Genomic DNA, 26,165 nt, shown 5'->3' on the forward strand with positions numbered 1-26,165 from the left:
TGCCCTTGTTTCACCAAATAACTTCCTTCTCTATCAGGTAACCTCTAATTACTTAATGAACCACAGACAAAAATAAGACATAAAAGTAGGAAGGAGACTCATTAAACACCAGAAGGAGAGAGAAAGTAATGTGGGAGGGGAAAAAAGGGTGATAATAATTAAATTAAGTTCATAAATTTATGAAACTGTCTGCCTTAGTTAAGGCTTCTGTTGCTGTGAAGAGACACCATGACACTGCAGTGCTTGTAAAGGAAAACATTGCACTGGGGCTGGCTTACAGGTTCAGAGGTTTAGTTCATTACAGTATGGTGGGACGTGTGGTGGCATGCAGGCAGACACGCTGCTGAAGAAGCAGCTGAAAGCTCGATATCTAGAGTCACAGGCAACAGGAAGAGTCTGCCACATTGAGTGCAGCTTTAGCATATGAGACCTCAAGGTCCTCCCCTCCCCCCAATGACCACTTCCTCTAACAAGGTCATACCTACCTACCTACCTACCCACCTACCTATCTACCTACCTATCTACCTACCTACCTATCTACCTACCTACCTACCTACCTACCTACCTACCTACCTACCTACCTGTCTGCCTACCCACACACCCTAAGGCCATACTTTGTAAAAGTACCACTCCCATGGGACTAAGCCATTTTCATTCAAAGCACAACACTGTTGGTGGTTAAAATGAGAGTGGCCTCCAAAGGCTCTTGTATTTGAATTTTTAGTTCCCAGGTAGAACATTTTTGGGAAGAGTTAGGAGGTATGGCATTGTTGAAGGAGGTGTGGTACTGGGAACATGTTTGGAGGTTTCAAAAGATTCTTCCCATTCCCAGGATGTTCTCTTTTCCTGCTACTTTCAGATCCAAATATAAGCTATAAGCTGTAAGCTCTGAGCTACTCTGCCATTAGGGCTTCTAGCCTTTGAAAACCATAAGCCCTAAACTAAATGCTTTGTTTATTATAAGTTAGCTTGGTCACGGTGTTTTGTCACAGCAAGCGTAAAGGAGACAGAAGTTGGTACCAGGAAGTAGGCTGTTGTAGCAGTCCTAGCCATGTTTGTTTCGAAGGAATGTGAAGACGTTGAGACTTTGGACTAGGAAAGTGAGTGAATGCTGCAAGCTCAGTTTAAGGGGCCACCCTAGCAGGAGAATGGGAGACAGTACTGCTGAGAGCCATGTGGACTGTGCAGCCCTTTCTCAAGTTACTTCAGAGGGAACAATATTAATAATGTGACTACAGACCACTCTTGTAAGATTTTGGCAATGAACATGAAGGCTTTCTTCCCATTTCCTAGGAATTTGCCTGAGGCTAAACTGGAATAAAAAGAAACTAATTTTTCCCCCAACAGAGGAGATTTCAAGACAAACTAATTCTGACTTTGTCAAGTGGTTATTAGTAATCACTCTTATGCAATGGAAAAGATTAAGTGCTATAAAAAGAAATACAAAATTTACAGTTTGAGGAGAAAAATAGCACTAGGAAATTTAAAGTTGGGGCCAAGGTTTGTGCTGAAAAAGATGAAGTGAAATAAAGAGTAGGGTCTTCAGGGCAAGATCCCACCCAGCTAAGCTTCTGACCTGTTTAAAAAAAGAAAGAAAGAAGGCCAAAAGGGATTTCCTCCTCCTAAAAGCAACAAAGGTAAAAAAGCTTATGCAAATGTATTCAGTGGAGCCCTGTTACATCCCAAGCACGCAGTTGACATTGTCAGTTTTAACCACTTAGAACCATTAAGGATACACAAATAAAGGGGTCATAGAGTCCTCTTCCCTGGTTAAGAAGAGCCATCAAGGCAAGGAGTGCATAAATTTAGGGTCTGAGAGGTCGTTGAAAGGAACTTTGAAAATGAAGCCCTGATTGCTTTGGAGACCCCAAGATGTTGGAGATACTAGAGCCATGAGACATCTGCCCAACAGAGATGCCGATGCATAGTGCCACAAGGCCAAGAGAGAAAAGTGTGTTGCAGTCAGTGAAGCTGGGAAGATGGGCTCTCCTGTGTCTTTCAACATCTGGCATGGAGCTTTACAGGGTTTTAAGGTTTGCTCTGCCAGATTTTGTTCTTGCTTCAGTCCAATATTTCCTCACTATGGCCCCATTTCTCTCTTTTGGAATGGTCATGTGTATTGTGTGCTGTTGTATGTTGGAAGTATATATGACTTTATTTTACAAGAGGTTGTATTTACATGTACATATAATGTGTACATGTATATAATAAATAATATATATGTATTAAGAGAGTGCCTTAAATCTCAGAAAAAGACTTTAGACTCTTAAAAAGTGTTGAGACTAAATGACTATGCAGACTTTCGATGTTGGTCTAAATGCTATTTGCACTATGACATAGCCATTACGTCTCTGGAAGATGTGGTGGTGGATTAAATGAGAATGGTCGCCTGTAGGCTTTTATATTTGACTGCTTGGTTCCCAGTTGATGGATCTGTTTGGGAACACTAAGGAGATGTGGCCTTGTCTCAGGACATGTATTACTGGAAGCAGACTTTGAGGTTTCAAAAGCCAGTGCTGTTCCATTATCTTTCTCTGTCTTGTGATTGTATCTCAAGATGTGAGCTCTCAGCTTCAGCATTATTTCTGACAGCTGCTGCCACGATCCTCACTGTGATGATCATGGACTCTAACCCTCAGAAACTTTAAACTCCAAATAGACTCTCTCTGCTATTAGTTGCCTTGGTTATGGTATCTTATCACAACAATACAAAAATAACTAAGAAGGAAGTCAAATGATTTTCAAAATGACAGAAAGCCCAAGCCTTCTGATGAGAGCAAAGATAAGAGTTTTGAGTGTGGTTCAACTGAGATGGAACGCAATACCAGCCTCTCATTAATATATATTTGTGCACAGCCCACATATGCCAAAATGGGAGCTTTTGGCATATTTTGGGGATTGTTCACTATGTCCCCAGGCATTACACTTTTGTTAGTTGCCCAATCATGCCATCTTGCTAAGCAACATTACTACACACTATAAAGGAAGAATGTCTCATCTTCCCATACATTAGTAGACATACACTAGAGAAAAACTCACCATGTTGTCATATACCAGTAAGCTTCTACCACCAAAGGCAATCTGAATGTCCGTTCCACATCACCCAGGCCCAGAAAAACCTCTGTCTACTGTGGGAAGAAGCTGGCCAAAATTAAAAGCAATATCTCCATTAGTTTTAGATGGAAAATCTTGGAAATGTTCTCCCAAGAACCTCCTGTACCCCTTACTGATGTAAAGAGCCAGCATTTAAGAATGTTCAATTGTGCTCTAGCCATGAAGATAAGTGGTCAGTGATCCAGAGTGATGTCATTTCTATTATCCGAAAGTCCAAGTAGGTCAGCTCCATGGTGATCAGCATCACTAGTTCCAAGATGGACAGCTCCAAATTAAGTATCAGAAGCCAGGTGTTCCTGACAGTAAAGCCAATCACCAATTCCCTCACTTCCTAGAAGGAAACAGTACATGGTCAGCTAAGCTGAAATGTGGGAAAGAGGCAGCTAGCTGCAGCCAGAGTGACATCTCTAGAATTTGTTGTGTTTTACATGTTTGATTGGTTTCAACTCATGTCCTCTTCGTGTTTTCTTTTTCTTCTAAATATAAATATACAAACAATGTGCATAGTTGTGAATATAGCCCTAAGCAGTCCCACAATCATAACAATTACAGAAAAATAACAGGGAGTTCAAAAATAGAGGAAAAAAAGAAAAATAATTATAACAAAACTGACACAGATTCTTTTTTTGACTTTAGAAACTAATGCATCTTGGAAAGTGGCTTTGTTATTTGCAACAATCATAATGCACAGGCATTCTGTACAAGTGTGAGAAGCTGTTTTCAAAGATGGCTACCAATATTTGGTACCCATTGGACCACAGCGGAAGAGACAGCTATTTAGCTTACCCACAGGAGAAGGTACTGAGAAAATGGACAAAGTCTGCTACCTGCATTAGGACTGTTTTGTATGTCCCAACCTGTATTCATTTTTTATTTCTGCATGCATGTCTAAAGAGCAAAAAAAGGAGAAAAGCTAGGGTTGGTAGAAGTAACCCATTTAGAGAAAGATCTTCAATGGAATTTCCTTCAAAGTGATCTTATTATACTATATACTAGTAAGGGATTAAAGGTCTACCATTTAAACACAGTTCACTTTAAGGTCCATGAATACCACCTGTTATCCAAACCTCTCAAGTACCTTTTTCCCAAACATAGGAAGGGGTGGGTGGACACCAGAGTGAGGTCCTTAGATGATCCCTGTATCTCCAGTACCTACTCTGGAGAGGAACTTACTCCAAGTTCATTCTTGAAATAGACCTCATGAAAGGACCATGTATTATCTGTGTTATTACTTATTTTCTAGCTACAATTTATGCAAGAAGTTGAAGACTTCCTGAAGTTCCTTGATTGTTGTATGAAGGCTACAAAGTTTGATCCAGAAAGTTCTGTGTTTGATGGCGCTAATTTACCAATCTCAGTATTATTATTTTTTACTCCTGTCTCTATTTTTCTATTTTATGACTGACAAAGTATTCCCAACCCTCATCATAAACCCAAGAATTGACATATTAATCATCTATACATTCACAATGTCTTCGTTTCCTCTTTAAAATAATTTTCTTTCTTATTAATTATAACTATTATTATTTTGTATATATGTATGTGTACATAATGAAGGCATGAATGTGACATGGCATGCATGTGGAAGTCAGGAGACAACTTTATAGAGTCGGTTTTCTTCTTCCACCTTCTTTGGGATTCAGGGAAAAAAACAAGTGACAAGCTTGTATGACAGGTACTTTTTCTCTGCTGAGCTATCTCATTGCCTCATAATTGTCTTTTTTGCATTAATAATATTGAACACACAATGTAGCCTTGTTCAAATGCTTTAATGTGTGTGTGGGGGGGAACCCAGCACCTTTTGGACTAAACAGGACTGCTTAGTTGAAGGTCTTTTCTGAAATAAGGGTGAAAACTGGCTAGTCTTTTAGCTATTACATCTGACTTTAGGATGCAATTCATTACCAAGTCATGACTGGAGCAGGAGATGACCACGATGGAGAATAGTGTTCACTTGCTCACTGTTTACAAGTTGATGCTATCTAATAGGCTTTCTCATGTTTAATGACTATGTGACCTATAGAGATTTGACTATGGCTTTATGTACTGGATGTTGGAAAATAAAGTTGAATCTCCTTTTCTCATTAATATTTGAGGACAGAGAATTTTACCAGTGAATGCACCTTCTATCCAATTTTCATCAGTTGCTCTACAACATTGGGTTGCGGCTATATTTTAGTGCCAACACAGAGAGCTTGGTGTGTCTAATTGTCAAATGGAGGCAAATTTCCTGTTAGCCATCTCTGTAACCATGATAAAAAATCCTTAAGATCAGTTTCACATAAGTGGAGTAGTTTTGTTTTGCTCCTTTGTTTTTGACATTTCAGTCTTCATTTTTTGTTAGTTTGGGTGGAAAGCACATATAGAAAGGGGTCCCCTTAACTCATAGTAACTTGGAAAGAAGGAGGAAAGACAGATAGAAGGATGGGGGTTGTATTTGAATAACCTCTTCAAGGATACCCCTATAGTAACTTAACTTGGTCCCCACAGGCTACTTCTTAAAGTCCCACCACCTCCTGGAAGCCTGGTGCTGGAGACCAAGCCTTTAAGACATGTGCATTGGAGTTCTTTTAAGATGAAAACTGTGAAATAGGAATTTCTTTTTCTCGTGCCTTAACTCATGTGTGTCACCTGTCACAGGCCATGAAAGCAAAAGTACTGACCTGTCTGATAAAGTGTTACCCTACTATGCCTGGCTCAGAAAACAAAATAAGACCAACAAAAATGCTCAGTTAAAGTTTAACTTGTAAATGCTGAAATCTCTATAGTGTCTACTTGGATGTCACAGACCCTCCTGATGAGGAAGAGAGTTCAAGAATGTGGATTATGCTCCATACCTGTGCAGGAGATCCATTTTCTATTAAGCAAAACAGATTGCATTCCTGATCAGACTTTGACAACCACAGTGCCTGCTACTCCAAGGGAGCCGAGGGAAATATTTCTTAATTAGTGAAGAAAAATTGAAAATGAAAGCAAGAAAACTTGCTCTGAGACACTGAAACACACACACACACACACACACACACACACACACACACACACACACACACGGAGGCAAAATGAAAAGAGGTGAGATTTCCTCAAACTGGCACACATGCTAAAATAATTGGAAGCTTTTAGGAAAAGAAATCTCTTCATGTTTCTAAGTATGCAAACTGTGAATTTGCATATTTCATCTATTTAAATATACCATAGGTTATTTTCTGCCTTATATCTCAGAATTGCTTTACTTGGAACACTGTATTTCCATATACATTGAAGTTCTTGAAAATGGCTATTTTTTTGAGGACCTAGAATGTTCTGCCTATGAATCCTGTGGAGGATCATGAGTCTAGGGGTCATGGTTGGGTCAAGGCAAAGAGCTGGTGCATATGAAAGTGCAGAAAAGCAGAACTATTGCACATTTTTTCTCCACTTCATTGGATCTCTATGCCAGACTTCAGGTTTACCTCAGGCCACAAGTTGTGCTGTGGACAGTCTATTTCAGAAGAGGTATTTCTAATGAGAAGTCATGCAGTGCAGGGATACAAAGGGAGACTATGAGTCAGAACGGTTGGATTCCCCTTCAACTTTTTGTCTCTTGTTACTCAACCATAAGCAGCTGGCTTTACCTGCCTGAACCCCAGATCCTTCCTTGAAAGTGGTGGTGGTGATAGTGACGTACACTCTACAGAATGGTGGTGACATACTCAGTTGAATGTGGCTTGTCCTGTGTATCTTTGAGACCATCCATCCATCCATCCATCCATCCATCCATCCATTCATAGGTCATATCTTACAAAGTTAATGGAAGATCCTATGGTGTTTCATTTGAGAGAGTTTTTATGAACTAGAGCAAATAAAGGCATTGGTCTAGGCATCAATTATAGGCACTCGATTTTGTCATTCCAGAGCTTCTTACAAACGGTAAACAGGTTTTTCTACCTGAAGCTTATTTTCATTAATGGAAGACTGTTTTCAGTCCATTCTGGTGAGCTACCAGGGTTAGAGAGAGAATAGTTTCTATCAACAATGGGCAGGAAGGTGGTAAACAGGTGCCCAACTCACACATTTCAATGGAATTCCTGAATGTTTGTTCTGTGTTATCTTCTAGACTCCTCACTGACTCTAGAACCTGACTGAACGGCATTTCTCCTGAACTTCACACCTTAAGTTCAGCTACCTTCCCTGCTTTCTAAAACTGCTTCCTAAGTAAATATCAGTCAGCCCTGTAGGATCTACATCTATAAATTCAATTATTCTGAACCAACCATTGACTCAAAGCATTTAGGAGATAAGTTCTGTAGTAAGCATATATAGACTTTCCCCTTCTCTTTATTCCTCAAACTACAGGACAGCCTAACACCTTCTTACATAGTATTTATATTATATCATATATTATGACTAATCTAAAGATGATTTCCAGCATATGGGAAGATGTGTCTAGGTCATATGCAGACATTGACATGGTCATCCACTGTCTCTGAAGGTGCTGGAGTCAACTCCATTGGGAAGCTGAGGAATGGCAGTGTCCACATTAACGCTCTCCTCTCAGGCCAACCCCAGGGAAGCTGAGGGATGGCTATCCACACCCCAGCTTTCTTTAGAAGTCAGCTTCTGGGAAGCCATGATGATACCCAGGCATGGGGATTGTGGCGTTGCTGAGAAGGTGTTCTGTTCTGTATATTCATTTCTTATCAGGAAGTGAATTTTGTCTGAGGAGACATCATCTGTATATGTAATAAGGGAGTCAGTGCCATTTGGGAAGCAGCTTTGCTTCTGTGGGACTCAGGCTGCTCTGATTCGGCATGAATCACAGCTTGCAGTGAAGGCATGCTTCTCTGGGTACTCCATAGTGAATCTTCCCCTGCACACTCTGCCTGCCAGGGAAGAACACTGCCCTGAAATAAATGCTCTCTCAAACTGAAAAAAACTATTTTAGTGACTTTTAAGAATAAACGTCATTCCTTGAACATCCCGTTGACATCTTTCTTAGGAACATGGAGATCCACTTTCTGGACCAAATGCATATCCTCCATGGTACTTGGCCATCTGGCTTCTGGTGAGCAGGTGTGCGAGCCTGGGGCATGGGGGCTGTCTTCTCCATTAGAGAGAATAGAATGTAAAGGGTCACACTGTAAGATGTTAATGTTGAATTGTGTTTGTTCAAAGCTCTGGGTGTATGGAAAACACATTTGAGGGATTTTCTGCTTATATTAACATTTATCCGAACTTAAACTTAGACAAGATCAGATCTCCAGTAGAAAGGAATTTCTATAAAATTATATTTGATAATCATTCAGGATATTGCAGTATTAATACTCTTGTGCTCAAGCCTGGATAACACATGTGAGTGGTTAGATCCAGCAGGAGGGCTCGTGAGTATTGTCTTTAACTGAGGCAGACGAGTGGACAAACATCACTGTTTCTTCTTGGCTGCCCTTTCCTGATGACCATCGTGACAGGCTGGTTTTATTTTGTTTTTGCCAGGGGCATCTTGCCAGTGAATAGGGAAAAAACTGGGGAAGGGGTTGCTTCTGCCTTGTCACCCAGAGCACAACAGATGTAGCAGTATGACAAGATGCACAGATGATGCCAAAAAGGTGGATGGGAGACATTGTGGAAAAAAAAAAGAGATTAAACCAAAGGGAGGTCAGTATCCCAAATATATACTCTGATGTCCAAGGCTGGCTGTGAGCTCAGCAGCAGCAGTGCTGAGAGACAATCAGTAGCATGACTCATGGTGTCCAAGTGGTAAAAATAGACCAGAGACTCATGAGGAGAGCATCTCCTTCTGCTCTTGATATGAGGTGCAATGAGCACCATCCCCAGAAACACCCACTGGAGATGCCTCCCAACCCACGCACTCCAGGCTCTCTCCTGCTACACGGCTTCTCTGTGGCTCTTATCCATGTCTCTCCTTGCTAAATTCACCATCCGCCTCCAAACTTTGGATGGAGTGCAAGCTTTACACAGATAGGGGCTGCTCCATCTGGATCCCTGGTGACCCTGGAAAAGCACATATCTAAGAAGTTACTAGGCTGGTGTAATTTCTCAAAAACCATTCCTTGCAAAGTAGATCTACATAATGCATGGAGAGTGGATTCACACCCTTAGCTGTTCTTTCATTGCAGTCTGGGTGGCTTGTTTTAGCACCTTATAGATTGTGACCTAGGGAGCAAATAGAACATTAATAAAGGGAGTGAATTGATGACACACTTTTAAAAAGAGACATGGGTAGCTGGGTGTGGTAGTAGTTGACATTAATCCCAACACTTGGGAGGCAGAGGCAGGCAATTCTCTGTGAGTTTAAGGCTAGCCTAGTCTACATGTTTCAGGAGAGTCAGGGGTACATAGAGAGACTCTACTTAAACATAAGAGAAAAAAAATGACCTTTGAACGTAAGCTGGAAGGAGTAGGTTCAGACATGCAAACTATACTCTCCATCCCAGCCTTGGGTTTCTGTGTATAAGGCTGTGAGCTTCATAAGGCCTGAGTCTTAGAGCTTTATTATCCCTGTAGTGAAACCGAGAAGCTGTTAGTGTTAAGTTCTTTTCAAAATGGAACAGGATAAGTATCTTCAAACTTTCACATCATGAAACATAGTTCTTCAGAAAATGTCAAAGTAATCAGGAACAATGACTTATAGCTGCAGTCACAGCTACATGGAACATTGTAGATCTCTTAAACTCAGGAGATTAAAAACCACATGGATGACAGCAACACCTTTCTATGTTTCCAAAGTGAAAGAAGAACAGTGATGTTGGGAAGTAGTGGGATGGGACCTTGCCAAAAGTTTGAGTAAAATATACAGAGGAATTGGTGAAGGAGGGTAACATAAACCATGCTCACACCTTTGGTATATACTCCAGGCACAATGTCCCTGCAGAACTTTATTCAGGAGTGACATATGTTCAATTCTATTTTTAAAAGGCCGTTGTGGTTGTTGCCCATATCAAGCATGTAAGCAGGAAAGTTCTAGAAGGTCCTCAATATAACATGGGTGAAGGATGATGCTAACTTGGTCTTGGGGGACAGGCAGGAAGAATAATTGTTAGGTCTTGTCAAAGATTCATTGTACTGTATTGATGAGGGTTCTCTAGAGAAGAGAGAGAGAGAGAGAGAGAGAGAGAGAGAGAGAGAGAGAAAGAGAGAGAGAGAGAGAGAGAGAGGAGAGGAGGGAGAGAGAGAGAGGAGAGAGGAAGTGGAGAGAGAGAGAGGGGGGGAAGAGAGGGGGAAGATTGCTCACTAGAATTACTTACAACATATAGGGATGGAGAGTTAACCATCCTGCATTCACCCTCAAGAAAATGATCATATGTTAAGTGTCCAGTACACAGAACCAGATATCTCAATAATCCTAATAGGATGCTGAAACCTTGAGAGATAGCAAGAGTAGTTGTTGGGTTTTGGTCTAGGCTGGAGACTGACAAAACTGTAGTTTGATGACAGCAACAGTAGCAACAGAGATGAACACACCAGCAGGAAGTGAAGGCAATCGCACAAGTAGCAGTGATTTTCCTCCAAACTCTTAGAATTGAGGAAAAGTGCCATGCACTCTGGGTGAGGGTCTTCTCCCTACTTAATCTTTCCTGGAAATGACCTCACGGATCTGTGCAGAAGCATGGTTATTAGCTGCTTCCATATCTCCGCTCCTTGATAATAAAGGTGATCATTATAGATGGAGTGAACAAGTGGGTGAAAAATAAACTACATAGTTGATACTTGGATGTTGGACAGTTGGTGGGGCAGTTCACAACATAGGCTGTGATGAGGACGTGGCAGGGTGTCTGCTGTGTGGTGATGGTATCCTGATCATAGACTCTAGGCTCCAGAGAGATGAAGAATCAGAGAATGTGAAACCTCTCATGTGAAAGGAGGGTAAAGGTATACAGGGCAACCTTGGTGGAACAAGAGAACCATAAGCAAGTGTTCCCATGGCCCATGGGTAATATATTTCTGAGAAATTAAGCAGGGTGAGGCATGGCGAGACTTCTCTTGGTACTTTGATGTCTAGTCTCCCTGCAGTGAAAGAAGAGAAATAAAATTGCATCTGTAAATCCTCAGCCCTCATCTGCCCCTAACACCATCACACCAGCAGTTCAATTTATGGTAGATGCCAGGAATTCACATAGAATTCTTAGTTGTCTAATTTATATATTAGTACAACTACAGCATTCTAATGAAATTTCAGTACAACATGATCTTAAGGAACCGTCTGTCTTAACTACTTGTCTGTTGTAATAAAATATACAGATAAAAACAACTTAAGGTAGAAAGGGTTGTTTTGATTCAAAGTGCCATGCATGTCTCGTATGGCAAGAATGCAGGAGGAGGTTGAAGCAGCCGGTTACAGTGTAGCAGCAGTCAGGAGGCAATGGTAGGTAAATGCTTGTGTAAAGCTTGGTTTCTCCTTCATATCCAGCCCAAGATCCCAACCTATAGAAGGATGCAGAAAAGGATACATTCAAGGTATTTTTCCCACTTCAATTAATTTCATCTAGATAATCCTTCTCTTGCTTGCCCAGAGGCTTGCCTCCTAAATGATTCTAGATCTTATCCCATTGACAATTACTACTAACCATCACTCTGTGTATATTTGTTGATTCAAGATTGACTCTCTAATGAAGTCTGACCCAGGTGTTTGCTGACTGGGTGTTTTTCAGAGCTCTTCTTAAGGGACTGGCTTTAGACAGCAGGGCATGGGGGCCGGGCTTACTTCAAAACATCAAAGACCCAAATATTGGTAAGCCAATATTGGTAAGAGGCTAGACTTCACTATTGCAGCACCTGAAGCAAAGTGTTAAATATTCTCTAGACAGTAGCATGCCAGCTGAAGACTGGGGACTCTTAACTGACCCTCTCTCCCTAGTCTATGAAATTCTCTGGTCTTGTAGTAAGTATAGGCCACCTGCATTACAGTATTGCTGATGGGAGGTCCTTTACTCATAACATGGGCCAGGATGACAGATCTGAGATGGCTCATATCATTTTATTTGTTGACCGCAACAATATACTCTCCAGATCTTGGCTCTAGATTATACCAAGAGCCTGAACTGGTGCTACAAAATTCTGTGAACTCTAGGGAGGAATTTTCATTTAAGTCAGCACATCTGAATCTGGGAGCCACACTGTTGTGCTGATGTAGGCATATGCTAACCCAGGCTTTCAAAGCCTTTGTGAATTGTAGGACCAAAGGCCTGTAAAATAAAACTAAATGTTTTGTACTCCTAGACCTCATCTTCCATGACAAGAACCCAACCCAGGGCCTTGTATGCTAGGTAAGAGCTCTGCCACCAAGCTACAGCTTCAAATCTTGGTGCATTGAGATAAAATCTATTTCTGTAGCCCTGGCTGGCCTCAAACCTATTATGTAGCCAAATCTGGCCTTGACCTTTCAGTCTTCATGCCTCAGCCTCCCAGGAGCAAGAATTATAGTTTTGTGAGCACAGGATAAAGTTAAACCTTTTGAATATGCTCATGGTTCACACCCCCAGAAAGTGAAAAGACAAGTAACAAGGCATGTTTGTGTTGTAAGGTAACTATGTCAGATGCAAAAGAAATCCCTCTGAGAGGTCGAGGGCTCAATTGTAATCTTCCTTGAGGCCACCAGAGTCAAAGTGGTCAGTCAATATATTGTCATTTATATTTTCTTTGTGGAAAATCAAGAGTTTGCTTCCAGTTAGCTTTATAAAATTCATGTTAAGAGAAAGAATTTTCCATGCCATGGGAGATAGGGTTGTTGGCCCTGTTTCACACTGTGGGGCAAAGAAACTTATGGTGAAGCAGGATTTGGCTAGGGCAGCTCAGAGTTTAGCTTTCCTAACAGCCACCCTAAGTCAAGCATCTGAGTGCATGTATTGTGATGAGAGGGGATTCCAAGAAGCCATAGAAGGGAGATGGGGAAGACAACAAGAGAAGAAGGATGAACAGCAAGTAACTCACTGTTAATAGTCACGCCCGTGTCTTATGGGAGCCCAGGGAGACAAGGAGAAGCTCTTCAGTCACTCGGCCTAGTATTTGGTGATTTAGTTGATGGATCCCTTAAACCATTGGGACCATAGCACTCCTGTTACATGGAGGCCCTGGCCTAGCATGCCTATAACCTTCAATTAGAGTAATATTAGTGTGCCTCAGTAACACACTTAAGGACCTCAGGAACCTTCAGCATTTGAAGCCCTGGAGATATCCAAACATTTTCTGACTCAAGATTTTTCCCTGTAATTTCTGAAGGTACAACAAATGAGACTCAACAGTGTTTTGCTCCTGGCTGTTGAGGGCAAGGGTCTTGTGGTAGAAGCCATATATAAAGCACATCATGGGGCCTCTTATGTTGAAATCTGTTTCCAGACTATTCATCAACAGCCCCAGTTTAGTCATCGTTAGATTCTGTAAACAAGCAGCTCATCTTCAAGTGGAGCTCATGAGACATGGGAAATCCAACATGGCGTTCAATCAATGCAAGTGTGATCCATTCCTACAGGATGAAACATCAGTGAGTATAGGTAGTCTCCCAAGGATACCCTGCATTCTTGATAGATCAAGTGTCTGTACCTCTCCACAGTGCACAACGTGATCCTAAGGAGAAAACAATAAGATAGAACCATGCTTAATGAAAGAGAGGGATAGAATATAGAGAAGAGGGTAAAAAGATTAAGAAATACATACTAACCATGTGAACAATAAGGCAAGTAGGAAATTGATACTAAATGGAATAATAGTGGAATGCTCAGTAATTTAAATGCTCTGATGAATAAAGAGGTAAGTACAATAAAAAGGGATTAAAAATAAATGCTAAAATAAACAAGCAAAAGCCCACAGCCAATAAAATTAAAAGGGAAGTCTAGAACTGCAAGGCTATATTTTAAATCTAAAATAAAATCCAAATGAGCATGCAAAAGTTAAAACAAGAGCAGGAATTGGAAATGAAGTAAATATAGCCCTTCAAAATGATTAAAAAAAATAAGACAAGATTTCACCAGCTCCCACTCCCACCTCCCCCACAGAACATCCTGGAATAATCTTGAGCAGCTATGGAAAAGTAAACTGAACAGAGGGGGAAGACAGCCGGCAGATTAGCAGAGTTTCACCATTGGGTTAGGAAGAAGCAAGAGTAAATGGGGTTGCAGAGTTCAGCCGCAGGGCATGTTCAGAAAAAAATGCAGAGGAGAAGGGCAAACACAAGACAAAAGGGAAATCCCCAGAGTCACCACTGCGTCCTGAATCCTTGGGGTAGATGGCTGTCTTTCAGAGATGACAACCTGTCAGATTTCAGGCATGCTTTATTTATTCCCTACAGGCAGAAACATGTATATGCAGAGGTGTGTGCTTCAGTAATGTGTGATTATGACATAATCCTGAGGCACACACACACACACACACACACACACACACACACAGCATAGGCACACAGAGAGACATACACACAGAGACATGTACACACACGTAGTACACACATACACATTTAGCTGGTATTGTACACTTTACTACTAAGTTGTATCATTAGATGTTGCCTTACAAATCTTAGATTTATTTTTCAGTGATACAGTTTTAGACTTTATACTGTCTTCATTCTTAACAATACAAAGATCTTAGAACTTCTTCCCTATTTTATATTATCATCAATGTTTATTCTCCACCTAGATTTTATAGCACCAGAGTTTATCTTTATTATAACTGTTGATGTTGTTTTCTTTTGCCATTGCTTGCTAAAAATTACTAGTATTCCTCGCTTCCTTTCCATGTTCTGTCTTGCTTTTTGCCTTCTGTGATGAATTCTAATTTTGAGGATCATCGGTTAATAGCCAGACTGATTATCTATAAGTAACCTCATTTTCTCAGTCTCTGAACAGAGACATCTGAGAATGAAAGTTCGATAGTTATAAAATTCTAGATTTAAAATTTTACTAAAAATATTGAAATTATTTTTTTGATTTATTGTATTAAAATATAGGTTCTTCCCTCATACAATACATCCCACCACAGTTTCCCCTTCCTCCTACCAGTGCTCTCTCCATTCCTCCTGGCTTCTCCTCACCTCTCCTTGCCCTCAGCTCTCCTGCCTATCTGTTTCCTCTTCAGAAAAGAGCAAGCCTCCAAGAAACAAAAGCCGGACAGGAAAAAACAAGATGCGGTAGAACAAGGAGGAACCCCTTACACTGAAGCTGGACAAAGCAACCCAATATGATGAAAAGAGTCTCAGGAGCGGTTAAAAGAGGCAGAGGTGCAGACCCACGCAGGTCCCTTGCTTGCCATTTTGGTCTCTGTGAATCCATACAATCCCTGCCTAGTTGATTTGATGGGCCATATTATATTCTGGTATTCATCATCCCCTCTGAGTGGTACCGTCTTTCCTCACCCTCTTCTGAAGGGTTCGCTGACCTCTGAAGGGAGGATCCAATGGAGACTTTCAACTTAGACTTTCTGTCTAATGTTTGGCTGTGGGTTTCTGCATCTGTTCCCATCTGCTGCTGCAGAAAGCCTCTCTGGTAATGAATGGACGAAGCATCAGTTTATGAGTGTAGCAGAATAGCATTAAGAATCATTTCATGGACATTATTTTGATTTTTTATTTTCCAGTTCTGTTTGGTTCAACCCTCGGTCTCTTGGCTATCCAGTCTCTTGCTCCTGGCCACCCAGGCAGTGTTGTAGAGCATGGGCTCCCTCTTATGAGGTGGTCCCTAAGTTTCAACCAAACTTGATTGGCTACAGTCACATGTTCTGTGCCACCATTGCCCCTGCACATATTGCAGGCAAGAAAGAATGTAGGTGCAAGGTTTGGTGGTAGCATTGGTGTCCAATTTTCTTTTTTCCATAGCCTGCAGAACAACCTTATCTTGACAAAAAGACTAGAATGTAAGGGAGAAGGCTCTAAGCCTGCACCAGCTCAATTTTTCTGCTTTTAATGAGCTGTTTGAGTGTTGTCCTTAGTGTTGGGGCCCTCCTGCCAGTTTTCAGAGGATGATCGTCTGCCCTGGCATCAGCCTGAGTTGTTTAGAGATCTTCAGGAGATACTCTCAGCCAACAACTCAAATGAATGTAACATAGTCGCACCACTGGAAGCCCATTCAGACTTCATATCCGTCACTACTAAAAGTCCTCACTTGGGTCACCTTCGTAGATTTTAGGAACTTTCCACTGCATGAGCTTCCATACCATTCATCACATGCTCTCCAACTCCAGCTGTCTCTGTCTGAACTCTCTCCCTCCATCTGTCCCCCCTCACCTGACCCCTCCAAATCCCATCGCTCCCAAAATCTGTTCTGTTTCCTCTTCCCATGGGTCTTAGTCAGGGTTTCTATTCCTGCACAAACATCATGACCAAATAGCAAGTTGGGGAGGAAAGGGTTTATTCAGCTTACTTCCATGTTGCTGTTCATCACTAAAGGAAGTCAGGATGAAACTCAAGCAGGTCAGGGAGCAGGAGCCGATGCAAAAGCCATGGAGGTATGTTTCTTACTGGCTTGTTTTCCTTGGCTTGCTCAGCTTGCTTTCTTATAGAACCCAGGACCACCAGTCCAGGGATAGCACCACCCACAATGGGCTGGGTCCTCCCACCTCGACCACTAGTTGAGAAAATGCCTTACAGCTGGGTTTCATGAAGGCATTTCCACAACTGAGGCTTCTTTTCTGTGATAACTGCAGCTTGTGTCAAGTTGACACACAAAACTAGTCAGTACACCATGTATATTCATGCTTTCCCCATATAGGGCTTCTTATTGCCAAACCTCTCTGGGTTTGTGTATTTCTGTTTTATTATCATTTACTTAACAAATAATATCCATTTGTATCTTTGTAGGTCTGGGTTACCTCATTCAGGATATTGTTATAGTTGCCTCCATTTACCTGCAGATTTCATGATAGTGGTTTTAAAACTACTGAGCCATACTGCATCATGTAAACATACCACAATTTTTATCCATTATTTAATTAAGGACATACATTGTTTCCATTGTACCTGTCTATTATGAATAAAGCTGCTAAACATATTTGAGCAAGTGTCCTTGTGGTAGGATGAAGCATCCTTTGGATGTATGCTTCAAAGTGGTATAGAGAGGTCTTTAGGTAGATAGATTTCCAATTTTCTGAGGAATGGCCATATTGTTTTCTTTCTTTTTTTATTGGATTTTTTAAATTTACATTTCAAATATCCCCTTTCCACCACCCAACTGCCCACCCCTTCCTACTTCCCTGCCCTGACATTCCCCTACAATGGGGATTTCCAGCCTTGAGAGGACCAAAGACTTCTCCCTCTGGTGTCCAACAAGGCCTTCCTCTGCTACATATGCAGCTGGAGCCATAGGTCTGTCCATGTGTACCCTGGGAGCTCTGGTTGGTTGGTATTGTTGTTCTTATGGGTTGCAAACCCCTTCAGCTCCTTCAATCCTTTTTCGAACTCCTCCAATGGGGACCCTATTCTCAGTTCAATGGTTGACTGCGAGCATTCGCCTCTGTATTTGTCATGCTCTGACAGAGCCTTTTCTTTAGTGGCTTTCAAGTTTGCGTTCCCATCAGAAATGGATGAGTGTTCCCTGTGCTCCACATCTTCTCCAGCATGAGCTGTCACTTCTGTTTTTGATCTTAGCCTTTCTGTCAAATGTTAGATAGAATTTCAAAGAAGTTTTGAATTGCATTTTCCTGATGGCTAAGGATGATGACCATTTCTTTAAGTGTTTTTCAGGCATTTGAGATTTTCTATTGAAAATTATGTTTAGATCTCTACTCCACTTTTTAATTGGACTATTCATTTTTTCATATCTAGTTTCTTGATTTTTAAATATACTTATATATCAGATTTCTATCAGATGTGGTAAAAACCTGTTCGCATGAAGCAGGCTGCCTCTATGTCTGACTGACAATGTCCTTTGCTTTATAGAAGCTTTTCAGTTTCATGGGATCTCATTTATTAATTGTGGATCGTAGTGGCTACATTATTAGTATTCTGTTCAGACAGTTGTCTCCTGTGCATTCAAGGATATTGTCCACCTTTTCTTTTATCAGATTTAGTGTGATTGGTTTTATGTTGAGGCCTTTGAGTTTTGTGCAGGGTGATAGATATGGATCTATATGTATTCATCTATATGCAGATATACAGTTTTACCAACACCATTTGTTGAATATGCTTGCTTTTTCCCAGGGTTTATTTGTTTTCTTTTTAATCAAACATCAGGTGTCCATAGATGTGTGGTTTATGTCTGGGCCTTGGACTCAGCTCCAGTGATCCACATGTCTATTCATATACCAATACCATCTGTTTAGTATTAGTATTAGTATTAGTATTAGTATTAGTATTGTTCTCTAGTAAAGCTTTAAATCAGGGATGGTGATAATGCCAGCATTTCTGTCGTTGTTCAGGATTCCTTTAAACTATCCAGGGTTTTTGTTTTTCCATATGAAGTTGAAGATTTTTCTTTAAACATCTATAAAGAATTGTGTTAGATTTTAATGAGGCTTGTTTTGAATCTATAGACTGCTTTTGGTAGGATGTCTATTTTTACTATGTTAATCCACAGGATTCATGAACATGGGAAATCATTCTGTCTTCTGATCTCTTCTTCGGTTCCTTTCTTCAATGACTTGAATTTATTGTCTTACAGGTCTTTTACTTGCCTGATTTGAGTTACCCCCAAGACTTTTATATTATTTGAGGCTACGGTGAAGAGTGCTGTTTTCCTTGATTTCTTCATCAGTCCATTTGAATAGTTTTATTTTTTTCTTCAATAGTTTGATTGCATTACCTTGACTTTCTTTAAGGGATTTTTTTTTCACTTACTCCAATTGTTTGTGCTCTTTTGGATTTCTTTAAGGGGTTTATTCATTTCCTCTTTGAAGACTTCTATCATATTCACCTAGTTGTTTTTAAAGTCTTTTTTAAAGTGTCTCAGCTATGTTGGAATATTAAGGATCTGCTGTGGTAGGATATCTGAACTTGTGGTGAACATATTATCCTGACCTATGGTCCTGGCTGTTATGAAATCTAGTCACCTGGATTGGGGTGATTATAGGTGTAGGTGCTTTTTTCTGGGTTGTCTTGGTTTGGTGAGAATTTTGTTCCTTTGTTTCTGTTTGCCCAGTGGATTTTCAGATGGTTACTATTTTACTCATTCTCTTGGCTGATGTGTTCATAGTAGTCTACTTGCTTGCTCTGTTGGAGGCTTGGGAAACTCACGATTCAGAGGAGATGATCTGAGGGACCCCCAGGAGTCATGGTGGACAGAGGAGAGGGAAAGATTTTCCTGGGATTCTGTTGCAATGCCAGGGGTGACTTTGAGCTTTGGGTGTATGGTTTGAATATGTGAGGAAGGTTGGTGGGGAGCATACTTGGTCTTCGGGCAGGCATTGCTGGTGGTTGAGAAGGGGCTATCTTTCTGGCTTGGAGCTGGATTTATAGTCTGTACATTCTCTCTCTCTCTCTCTCTCTCTCTCTGTGTGTGTGTGTGTGTGTGTGTGTGTGTGTGTGTGTGTGTGTGTGTGTGTGTGTGTGTGTAGATTTTCTTTTCCACTTAGAACTCAATATATTTCCTCTGGTTAATATGACCTCTTAATTTTCGTTTTAGTGTACAGAATGGGCTAGTTTTCCTTTGCCTTATGGTGTTTGAATCTGAATATTACATTTTCTATCAGTTCTGAGAAACTCTCAGATCTCTTCAAATGTTGCCTCTTCCCCACCTCTGAGTTCATTTATCCTGGAACCCCTTCTCTATTCTTCAAGAGTTTCTATTACTAGACTGAGGGATAGTCTCACCTTATCTTCCCACAGTTTAATTCATCTTTTATGTTGCCTGCTAAATTCATGAAATAAATTCCAGTTCCTTAACTCCCTCATCAAATATTTCGGTTTGTTTCTTACTTAATTACTATGTGTGAAAGTCAGTGTTTACTTTTATTTGAGGAAATTCCAATTTGCTTTGCACAAGGGAGTGTGCGTGCGCTCGAGTGTGTGTGGCTGTAGGAGGAACAGCATGTAAAAAGCATTCTAACCAGGATGAATGGAGAGCACAGCAGGGCTGCCCTATCCGGGGTAGCTCAGGCTGGAGCCAGCGGGCAGGATGTAGGAGCAGGACTTTAGCTGGACCTCAGCTCTGGCATGGCTGCCTTGGCTTTGTGTTCATGAGTGCTTATGTGCACACATATGCAACTGGATGCAGTTGACTGTGGAGACCCTGCAGGTGTCATGCAGGGAAGTTAATCTCTCAAAGAAATAAGATTAAATCAACCTGGTGCAAGTTGACCTCATCAACCTGGATCATACTTTGGGCAATCTTATAATGTTTTTTATTCTCAATGAATTTAAGCCCCGTAAAATTTCAATTTTAAAAGTTTCTTGCTGTAATACAATCTTCCATGGACACATAATTGTAGTTACATTGAAACTCAGCTCAAGGTAGTGTCAAAGGTAGTGTCATTTCCTCTAAAAAGAGGATAGGGATAGGCTACCTGTATCAGTTTACAAGTTTTGGCTTGGTCTTAGCAATATAGATAGCATAGAGGTCATTTGAGCTATTAGCCACCTCTAATGCTGGTTTGGAGACCTTGATATAACCCAACAGATAACACAGATCTGCAGGCTGTTAATCACTTCTAATTCTCATCTTTCTGGATATACGAACAGTTTTCCCCTCTTTCCCATTCCTGTTTCCTCTGGAGATCTGTGGACTCAAGGACCTTCATGCTATGCTGCCACCAGTTCATGTTAGGTGTCCCTCTCTAGTCTTAGTTTACAACCAATTTTTAGAGAGAGGCTCTTTCAATAAACCTGGATCTTATTAATTTGACTAGGCTGACTGGTCAGCAAGCCCAAGCAATCTTGCTGTTTTTGCTTCCTCAGTTACGGGATTCCACGTATATGACACATAGACCAAGTTTTTTACGTGGAAGCTGGGGATAAAACTCAGGTCTTCATATTTGGGTGGCAAACACCTGAAAGACTGCTTTTTGATGCTGTTTTTGATGGATTTACTTTTTTCTCCTGTGTCTTGAATATTTTAGAAAAGACTCATTTCATCTGGAATTCTCTTCCATCTGTTTCTGGATAAGTTTTAAAGTTTTGAGTTAAGACTGTTTTCAATGGAACTATAACTGAAAATTTTCATTGGGGATATCCTGATGTCAGGGTGTGCTTGACAGACACCTTAGGAATTCTTCACTCAAGAACACTCAGTGTGGAGTTCCCCAACAATGAAAATGGCAGGATTTCAGATTTCAGAGCCATGTACTGTAGTGTTTCTAGAATAGGGATTTCTCCTGCCTGGTAAGTAAAACAATCTTTGTTTTTCCTTCACTGCCCTAATTAGCAGTGTCATTCTAGTTAACATGCCATTGGATGACATGTTACCATGCCACTGGTGAGCAAGAGGTGAACGTAGTAGTGTTTTCTGTGTAGAAATGCTGTTTGAGTCCTTTTGGGACACTGTGACATCGGCTACTCTGCTTTAATTTATTTTCCCCATTTTTAGGGGAAATATTTTCATTAAAACCCAAACTTTTCATTTGGAAAGAAAGCTTAATTCTGACAGTCTAGGCAGCAGGTTATCATGGGAGCTGCCTTGCTGGTCATGCATGTGTTCCAGCCTCTGGCATTCTGCAGAGGTCTAATTCCCAGGGTCCGAGATTTGTCAGAGGGATGACTCAGCTCTCTATTTACTGCTTAGAATCCCTCTCTAAAACAGCCCACAGAGCATGTGTGAATCCAACCAAAAAACAAGCGGACAAACAAACAAACAAAAAACCAAACAAAAACAAAACAAAACAAAAACAAAAAAAACACCAAGATCTATCTGTTGGCACATTTTATAACGAAGTGGATTAAGGAACCTGGGGCTCAGCTATGGGAAGTATCCCTTGCCTTCATAAAGTTGTTCCTCTTGGCCAGGGGGCCAGACACACCCTGAGTGGACTCACGTTAGCCAACACATTCCCCACAGTGTGTGTTTAGCCCAGTTTTCGTTCTTGACCTTCACTTTATTTTTGAAGGCCATCACAGGCTAGGAGAGCAATAAATGGTACTATTACAGACTAGTAGCCAGGAATAAATGGCTACAAGAATAAATTAAAGATATTAGCCTAGGAGTGCTGGGTAGCACTGAGAGTCATTTTCTCATCAGTCATAACTATGAAGTACTAATTTTAGCTGCTGATGTTTTCATGTTTCTCAGGCTGAGCTGGTCTTCTGTGTTCCACATGAAGGTCCAGGAAACAGGCTAAGCATTTATTACAGCAATGGCATTCTAATTAGAAGGTTAGTTCAATTCTAGCCCATGTAATTGTGTATTCATTTCTGAAGCTTTGTGATAAACAAGTTGTAGTTTTTGTACTGAACACATGTTTTGTGATGGGAAAAACAGAACAGTGATTTTTAGTTTTATGTTTTTTGTTTGGGAAATCTAAGTTTGGGAGAAACATGTGGCATAGGAAAAAGCAACTAACTTATTTTGGTTTTTTACTCTAAGGATATTGTTATTGTTGTTGTTGTTATTATTATTATTATTATTATTATTATTATTATTATTGAACAAGAGATTGAATTCAAGGCCCTCCCTTATCTCCTCAGCTTTTTTAATAGATCCTTTGTGATATGAACAATGAGTTGCCCTGGGTTATCATCTTTGCCTTTGTTTCTGTGAACTTGGGAAACTGAATATGTGACTCTTGTACCTTCCTTTACTCTTTCCATGAAGTGGATCCCAGCAACAGCCTATCACATTCCAGGTCTGCCTTGGGTATCCTCACTGTTAATACTGACAGCGAGCTGCAGCTACATGGCTTCTTTGATCTTTGAGCAATTTATATTCCCTCTAAAACCGTGTCCAGTGGGAAGCCTTCATGCGCCATGGACTTCTATCTGTCTTTCTCTTTCCCTCCCTCTTTCTCTTCCTCCCTCCGTCCCCATCCCTCCTCACATATACACCTCTCACGAGAATCACCAAAATACAAATTGATTGTTGCAGATTAAACCCATTCAATAACTGACACAGATTGGGGCTTTTCTATAGTCCATGGTTTTATTTCACATTTATTCTACTTCCTCCTTAATATGTGATTTTCCAAATCACAATGTACATTTTTCACATTCTGTGGTCTGGCACTCTGCATTCTAGCAAGTTCTCCAGTGAGCCTGATGCACACAAACATCTGAGACCTAGTCCTTAATGAATCTTGGCTGAGAATAGTTCTTTGGTCTCAGCTTCTTGGTGTGATAATGCCCCTTACACTAATTGTCTGTGTGGCACAGGGGCAATCTTTGAAGATTTTCCTCCAAGCCAGCAGCAGTGCCTCACAGAAATCCAGGCTCTAATTTTGCAGAAAGAGGATCATTCAGTACATCTAATCAACGTTAATGCCACAAGTAATAGTCTGTCTGTTGAGTGTTTAATTTTCTCCAATGAATTTCTTTATTTCTAAAAGTATGGGCCTTCTATTTTTAGACACATTTAGCATTGTTAGTGTGTAGTCTTTATCTGATGGTGTCAGCATCTGCAGCCTTTGTGCTTCTGATTTGTGGTGTTTGCCTTATTCTTGCTAATTGCATCTTATTTCCTCTTGCATTTAAGCTTGTCTTAATCTGTTCTGTCTGCAATCACAAAACACTACAGGTTAGGTAATGATAACTAATATAAATTTATTTCTCATGGTTTTCAAAGCTGAGAAGTCCATTATGCCATTACCCTAGGGATTAAATTTTATCATATGTTTGTTGGTCAGGGGTGGAGGTGTGGACATTCATTCAAACCATAGCGGTATTTTCGTCCCTTTAAATTTAAACTCGGGTTCCTTCCATCTATGGGGAACTGCTGAGCCCTGTCTTCACACGCATTTTTCCCCTACGTGTTTGGTTTTGCTTCTCTGGTGAACAGGGAAGGGAATTCCTAACCAAAACATTAAAAGGTATGTGTCTGGAGGTGGAGAGTCTAGGGGCCACAGAAAGGATTCTAGGTAGAAATTCTCAGAAAAGAAGCCCTAAGTTTTCCCCTCAAAACTAGTTTCAACAATGTGAACTTTAGAGACCAAATGGTTTGCTGACCTCTCTCTTCCTTGATGTGTAGTAGTGGTCTCACCTTAATGGCATGCTATTAGCAGTACAATGTTTTATTAGTGTGGTGGGGACATATTAGAATCATGGTCAGAAATTAGTAAAGATTTCTATTAAAACCCAAGTCATGGTCCTTTCTGCTCGGCTGTTCTCCTGTACAGGAGGCAGCCAAAGCGCCCAGTCGGAATGGCATGACCCTGAAGCCCCACTTCCACTAGGATTGGCAGCAGCGAGTGGACACTTGGTTCAACCAGCCGGCACGCAAGATCCGCAGCTGCAAGGCCCGGCAGGCAAAAGCGCTCCGCATCGCCCCTCGCCCAGCGTCCGGTCCTATCAGGCCCATCGTGAGGTGACATACAATTAGATACCACACCAAGGTCCGGGCTGCCAGGGGCTTCAGCCTGGAGAAACTCAGGGTGGCTGGTATCCACAAGAAAATGACTCGCACCATCGGCCTCTCTGGGGACCCAAGGAGGCGAAACAAATCCACTGAGTCACTGCAGGCCAACGTGCAGCACCCGAAGGAGCACCGCTCGAAGCTCGTACTTTTCCCCAGGAAGTCCCCTGCTCCGAAGAAGGGAGACAGTTCTGCTGAAGAACTTAGATTGGCCACCCTGCTAACAGGACCTGTGATGGCCATCCGGAATGTGAACAAAAAGGAACAGGCCAGAATCATCACAGAAGAGGAGAAGAACGTTAAGACTTTTGCCAGACTTCGCATGGCCTGTGCCAATGTCCCGCAAACTTTGGCATCTGAGTAAAAAGGGCGAAAGAAGCTGCAGAGCAAGATGTTGTAAAGAAAAAGTAGTGCAGTAACGCGCGGTTGGATAGTTGCAATACATTTTCCATAAAGCAAAAACAAACAAACAAACAAAAAAAAAACCCTCATACGTGCACTAAGATTTTCAGATGAGGGTCAAGCGCCAAAGGCCCTGGGTTGGATTCCCCAGCTCCGAAAAAAAAAAAAAAAAGATTTTCAGATGATATAGTTTCTGTCATAATTTCTCAGACCTATCCTTGCTGTGAGGAAGCTGCCATAGATAAATAAGAAGATGGATATAATCTAGTAAAAGTTTGTTCATAGACATTGGCATTTGTTTTCTATATAATTATCATGGGATTGTAAAGTTCCTCCCCCGTGTGGAAATGTTAGACCCATGTTCTTCCCGGCCTTACAAACACTGGGTTCTGAGTATTTTGCCCATGAGCAATGGTTTGCCAAATACTGGTGATACGTGTGTTTGTAATGGTAGTGCTGGTGGTCATAGTATACTAGGGTGCTAAGGATTGTGGTGACAGTATGGTAGTGAGAGTGGTGATGGCAGTATCCCAGTGGGAGGGATGATGATGACAGCAGTAATGTGTGAAGTCACTAAGCAGTGAATGATGGTATGGATAGCATCATTCAGAACACTCCCTAGAGGTGGAGTTAGAGGTGGGCTTAGGAGTGATACTGACCTGGTCATGTTGCTACTCCTTGTGCAGTGGCAGTAATAGTGTTGGCGGTGCTTCTCACGGGAGTTATAAGTTAAGCTCCTGATGGTAGTGAGGGTGCTGGAGCTGACACTGATGAGCATGCGGTACATGATGAAAAAGCCTCCCCTATCCCCACAGCTTCCTTGCAAAATGCCTTGCTGATGGATCTGTTAATCGCTCTGATTGTGCCTATTCGTATTGCAGCATACATGTGTTGAAATGTTCCACACTGACCCCCACGCATTCATACAATTATGTGGTTATGCAGTTTTTATGTTGCTTGAGGAGATGGGGAAAAAGTAGAGAATCAAAAAGCTAGCATGAGTTCTAAAGGCAGCATTGCCCCAATTATGCCAAGTGTCCTTATTTTCAGAATCGTATCATTGATTTCTCTGACCATTAATAAGTCAGGTAAAGAACAAATAGAGACAGCCCTAATGGTGCTATGAAGAACTCTCCAGAAAAAATCTGTTTGGGTTGATCTGTGAGCAGGGAATACCAGGACACATTGTATATGTCACTTACCAGGCACAATGCTGTTTAGATGGTCCTGGTGCTTCCTTATCTG

General features: G+C 41.2%; 1 protein-coding gene and 1 pseudogene across 8 annotated transcripts in view; both read left to right on the forward strand.

The window, feature by feature from the left end:
• Positions 1-26,165, forward strand: part of Syndig1 (synapse differentiation inducing 1) — a 167,833-nt gene that overhangs the window by 29,609 nt on the left and 112,059 nt on the right. Inside the window, exon 1 of one of the 8 annotated variants that reach the window (XM_032904376.1) lies at positions 7,760-8,745. The exons of the other annotated variants lie outside the window; for them this stretch is intronic. The gene's annotated coding sequence lies outside the window, so the exon portion shown is untranslated. Of the gene's footprint in view, positions 1-7,759; positions 8,746-26,165 lie in introns of those variants that run through there. 8 annotated transcript variants of the gene reach the window in all.
• On the forward strand, positions 13,538-24,929 carry LOC116901023 (annotated as a pseudogene).

This window comes from Rattus rattus, chromosome 5, assembly GCF_011064425.1.
Source record: "Rattus rattus isolate New Zealand chromosome 5, Rrattus_CSIRO_v1, whole genome shotgun sequence".
Lineage (NCBI taxonomy): Eukaryota > Metazoa > Chordata > Mammalia > Rodentia > Muridae > Rattus > Rattus rattus.